This window comes from Erpetoichthys calabaricus, chromosome 1 (genome assembly GCF_900747795.2).
Source record: "Erpetoichthys calabaricus chromosome 1, fErpCal1.3, whole genome shotgun sequence".
Classification (NCBI taxonomy): domain Eukaryota; kingdom Metazoa; phylum Chordata; class Cladistia; order Polypteriformes; family Polypteridae; genus Erpetoichthys; species Erpetoichthys calabaricus.
This window is the reverse complement of record NC_041394.2, coordinates 354041903-354047902: the sequence shown is the minus strand read 5'-3', so window position 1 is coordinate 354047902 and position 6000 is coordinate 354041903.

The window sequence follows — 6000 nt, the reverse complement described above, 5'->3', positions numbered from 1 at the left end:
TAATTAATGATATATCATAGATGCATATTTTATTATACCTACATAACTTTTACCTAACTCTATATTTATTTTTCTAGTATCAGAATGTAGTTTAAGTTAATTTGTTTTGGTTTCAATAGATGTATTTCTCATATTTTTGATTCTCGTTTTCTTTTTTTCACATCTTTGCACCCCCCTTTTTGTTACTTCGCGCCCCCTTAGGGGGGCTCCCCCCACAGATTGAGAACCACTGGCATAAGATTTTAAACTGTGCCTATGCACATGCCTACGTGGTAACGGGCCTTTTGAGTGTGTAAAGTAACTCGTAAAACAGGACTTATTTAAGTGCTGTGCCGTACATTTAAAGCGTACAGAAGAAGCAGCTAAGAATCTTTAGGTAAAGAAGAAGAAGTACAGTAATCCCTCCTCCATCGCGGGGGTTGTGTTCCAGAACCCCCCGCAAAAGGTGAAAATCTGCGAAGTAGAAACCATATGTTCATATGGTTATTTTTATATATTTTAAGCCCTTATAAACTCTCCCACACTATTATAAACATTTCCCGCACAATTATACAGCATAAACCCTTTGTATTCTCTTAGATATTAGGTAAGATTCGTTGAAATTATGTATGTAAACACACTGTTTATATACAGTAAAACCTAAATATTATTTTAAAGATATCAAGCGTCTCCGATATCAATACGTTACAGCCATTACGGCAGACAGGCCACCAGCAATAAATACGTACAATGCAAGAAAAATTGTATACAGTAAAATGTGTGTACAGCGACACTAAACTATGTACATGTAATAAGTACTGTACACAGATAATTAATTATGGTTACTCACCAACAATGACACGACGACTTGTCCGATAACGATGAGTTTAATTTTACTGCACTACAAAGGATAGCGTTACAGCTCTTCTAAAGAAGCCTCTTCAGGTGACTGTTTAGCACCGCCGTTGTTCTTCTTCCAGCACTCTTCAATCCAAATCCCTAAAGCAGATTCCATCCAGACTGCTGCCTTATCACGTCCACTTGCAACTCGTTTTGCGCCCTGGTTAAAGGACACTGCGGCCGTAGATCTTATATGCTTTTCCTCCTTTTTAAATAAAAAGAATCATGGACTCATTGATGCCGTAATGGTGTCCTGCAGCGGTGTAGCTGTTCCCTTCCTTCAACATATCCAAAACTTTTACCTTTTCTGCAATCATTTGCATCTTCTGTTGACGCTTGGACACGGCCTCTGAAGCAGTAGCAGGAGCACGTTAATGCTGAATGAGTGAGATGAGACTTCCTGGTTAATGCAGCACTCCGTCGCTGAGCCAATCAGCAGCACACAGGAACTTAACTGCATGCTCTGATTGGGTAGCTTCTCAGCCATCCGCCAATAGCATCTCTTGTATGAAATCAACTGGACAAACCAACTGAGGAAGCAAATACCAGAAGTAAAAAGACCCATTGTCCGCAGAATCCCGCGAAGCAGCGAAAAATCCGCGTTATATATTTAGATATGCTTACATATAAAATCCGCGATAGAGTGAAGCCGCGAAAGTCGAAGCGTGATATAGCGATTGATTACTGTAAAGAACTTTTAAGTACAGAATTTTTTTGGACTGAGAGATTTCTTTCGACACATGTTTTACCCGTGCTTGAACTCGCCTTACGCTTCGACGACTACACTTATATTAAGTTAAAAAGTGTCCTAAAAAGTAAAAAGTAAGTCTCTCATACATCACTTGTAAAATAAAAGCGTGGGCTCTTTTTCTAAGATTTTATTGATTGAAGAAAAGCGCCCATACATTTATTTTATGAGTGATGTATGAGAGACTTACTTTTTAGGACACTTTTTAACTTAATATAAGTGTGGTTTTTAAAAATATTTATACAGTGAAAATCGTTTAACACGAAACTGAGGGGACTGAAATATTTTTTCATGTTAAAAGAATTTCGTGTTAAAGGATATTACAAAAAAATAAAACATGCAGTATATTCAACAAAATTAAGTTTATTAGAGTACATTTTATTTACATAGATATGTATATATGCATGTATTTAATAAAAATGGGAGCATTCTGAGATCTCGCTTGTTTGAACCAAACAAGTAAAGCTGTCTCTAAATCCTCGTGCTTGGCCGTTCTCATCCATTTTCGCTCTGGCTCAAACTTACTCCGTTCAAACATTTCCGTAATTTGCTCTCTCTTTTTTTTTTAATTACTGTATTGTTGATAATGTAGAGATAGCAATATCAAAATCTTTACAGATTTCCGTTTTCGTCTTCTGTTTTTGATCAACAGCCTTAAGAAGCTCCATCTTCATTTTAAGCGAAATAGCAGTTTGCTTTCCCCCTGAGCTCTTTGCCATTGTGCTCGTAAAAAAAATTCTTCTAAAATAGAAAAAAAAAACGCGAACCAAACTCACTGATTTTTACTCACACTGCGATGTACTCGTCACCGAATTCCAAAGCTAACTGATGAGAGATGAGATGTTTTTGTGTGGCGTTTGTAGGGGTGGAGGGTGAAAGTAGCTTAGATAAACAAAATTGGCTCGTGTCACAGGCTATTCCGAGGGTATTTCAAAGCCAAGTTAGCCTCCTTTCTACGAAACATGTGAAACCACCTCTCTTTCATTTCACACCCCTCTTAAATCTCGCCTGCGCGGCTGGTGTTTTCCGTATTTTGTTCATTCCCAGAAGGGAAATCTTTTCGTGTTAAGCGATTTTCGTTTCGTGTTAAGAGAAAAAAATGCATGAAAATACATAGTAGTTTGTCGGGACCGTTGTATTATTTCGTGTTAACCGATATTTCATCTTAAGCGTTTTCGCGTTAAACGTATTTCACTGTATATATATATATATATATATATATATATATATATATATAATTTTCAACTTTTTAGTCTTGGGTTTGTTTTAGTATGATCGGCTCTTATTAAAGCTCGAGGAACAGTTCAGAGGATTTCTCTAGCAGAGGCAGGTGGTCTGTTCATTGGTGGACCAGCAGACGGTGAGTGGGACGTCATGTGGTGTTGGAAGAGAGAGACTGTCCTTTCTTTTTATTTTCGGCACCATTCTGTTAATCACAATACCATTTTACTTGTAGTGAATTTAGACAAGAATATAAACTAAACAGATATCAATGTAAATATATATGTTTAAAGTGAAATTTAAAACATGCATTAATACACTTTTATTACTGGTGAAAGTGAATTTTTTTAGTGAGAGAGAAGAGTTTGCCATTCTGTACTTGAACTGCAGCAGTTGGAAGCGCAAGGTCAGCATCACTGAGGCTTTTCAACTTGAGATTCCATCTCAGCGCCTCCTCTGATAAACGTGTCACTGGTTTTACTGGTCTTTGGCCTTTTGGATTTCTGAGTGTTAAACTGACTGTGCATAATAGAGTTGTGTAGATTTGATTTAACTATTGATGTAAATAATAAAGGACACTTTCTTGAATAAGTTCTGTATATTTGAAATTGTATGTGTATCTGTTTTTAGATAATTCATGCCATCTGCATTTTTTCTTTAATTTTTATAACTGTATTGTACAGTTTTATTCCTTTTCTGTTCATTACAAGCAAACATGTCTAACCCCCATACATTGTTCTTTGATTTATATATAAATCAATAGAAGTGAGCATCCTGGAGTTTTAATACTTCAACTTCAGTATATTCCCCGATCAGTCTGTTTGTTAAAATGCACAAAGAAAATTAATTTTTCTTTTAGTTCAACTGACCCATCATTATTGTTAATTGTAAATATTTCTTGAAATGGTTGTACAATTTATACTGAATGATTATTAATACAATGTTGTTTTTGGTAGTGACAATACTGAGTTTTTTAATTTGTGCTGCCCCAATCACCTCGTGTATTAACACAACTAGAACTGATAGATTTGAGCAGAGCCTCCTCTCGTATCAACACCGTCTACAAATGGCACTTTGCTGGACTCGCCGGTAATCCTATAGCTTGGAAACTGAGCATCCTGATCAAGACTTTCTTGTTCACTTACAAACATAATCTACAACAATAAGGGTCTTACTTATCTTTATTTAGGAGTCACATTTTCAATAAAACTTGCATTGTCTTTAACTGAAAATGCAGCTTGTATATATAGGAAGAAAATTAAAGGAAAAGGATTAAATACTCCTGATAAATGGAGAGTCAAAACCTTTGAAGCTCAGTATTCTAAAACCAAAACTCACAGCTAGAACCTCGTTATTCTAAGGTCTTGACATTAAGTGTGTGTCAGTGTTTATGTATTTATATGCAAATAAACTGCTCAAAAAATTAATGAAACACTTTGAAAACACATGAGATCTCAATAGGAAAACAAATCCTGCTGGCTATCTCTACTGCTATGGACTGATATAGTGATGTGTGAGGAACGAAAGGATGGAAATGAAAATGATCAACCGACAGAGAGAGGGCTGAATTCAAAGACACACCAAAAATCAAAGGGAAAAAATGATGAGGTAGGCAGGCAAGCAAGTCAATTTGGCCAAAATTATATTGTAGCAACTCCAAATTGTACTCATTAGTTTGGATGGCCCCTCATCCCCCTCCCGACAATGTCCTAATGAGACGATGGATGGTGTCTTGGGGGATCCCCTCCCAGATCTGCACTAGGGCATCACTGAGCTCCTGGTCAGGCTGAGGCATCGGATGAACTGAAAGATAATGTCCTACCCAGAGGTGTTCTGTTGGATTGAGGTCAGGTGCGTGAGGGGGGGTTGGGGGGGTGTAGCGTGGGGCTGCAGTCAATGCTATCAATTCCTTCTTCCTCTTGCCACATGAGGCTGGGCATTGTTGTGCACCAGGAAGAACCAGCATAGGGTCTGACAATGGGTCCAAGGATTTCATCCCGATACCTAAGAGCAGTCAAGGTGCCGTTGTCTAGCCTGTAGAGGTCTGTGCGTCCCTCCATGGATATGCCTCCCCCGATATACCATCACTGACCCACCACCAAAGTAGTCATGCTGAACGATGTCACAGGCAGCATAACATTCTCCAGGGCTTCTCCAGACACTTTCACGTGTGTCACATGTGCTCAGGGTGAACCTGCTCTCATCTGTGAAAAGCACAGGGCGCCAGTGGTGGACCTGCCAATTCTGCTATTCTATGGCAAATGCCAATCAAGCTCCATGGTGCCCACCAGAGGACATCGGGACCTCAGGCCTCCCTCATGAAGTCTGTCTCTGATTGTTTGGTCTGAGACATTCACACCAGTGGTCTGTTGGCTGGAGGTCATTTTGTAGGTTCTGCCAGTGCTCAACCTGTTCCTCCTTGCCCAAAGGAGCAGATACCGGTGGGTCCTGCTGATGGGTTAAGGACCTTCTATGAGGGGCTCTGTCCAGCTGTCCTAGAGGAACTGCCTGTGTCTCCTGGAATCTCCTCCATGCCCTTGAGACTGTGCTGGAGACACAGCAAACGTTCTGACAATGCCATGTATTGATGTGCCTGCTGTCCTGGAGAAGTTGGACTACCTGTGCCAGCTCTGTAGTGTTCAGGTATGGCCTCGTGCTACCAGTAATGACACTGACCGTAGCCAAATGCAAAATGAGTGAAATAATAGATGAGGAGGGAAAAATGTCAGTGGCCTCCCTCCACCTGTTAAATCATTCATTCCCGTTTAGGGGGTCATCTCAGTGTTGCCCCTCTAGTGCACCAAAGCAGCTGAAACTGCTGAACAAGCCCCTCTGCTAAATAACTGACCAGATCAATAGCCCAGAAGTTTCACTGACTTGATCCTATACTCTCACTAAAAAGGGGTCCTTTAATTTTTTTGAGCAGTTATATATATATATATATATATATATATATATATATATATATATATATACAGTATATCCTATAGATAACTACATTGACGTAAACCAGTTTTTCAGTATAAACCTATGACAAACAAGAAAAAAAAAAATGCCTTACCAGAAATATCATTGCCAAAATAAATTCCCAGCTGTTCAGATTGAATGATGTAATGGCTAGGACTTGACAGACTCAGTGTAATGACCAGTAA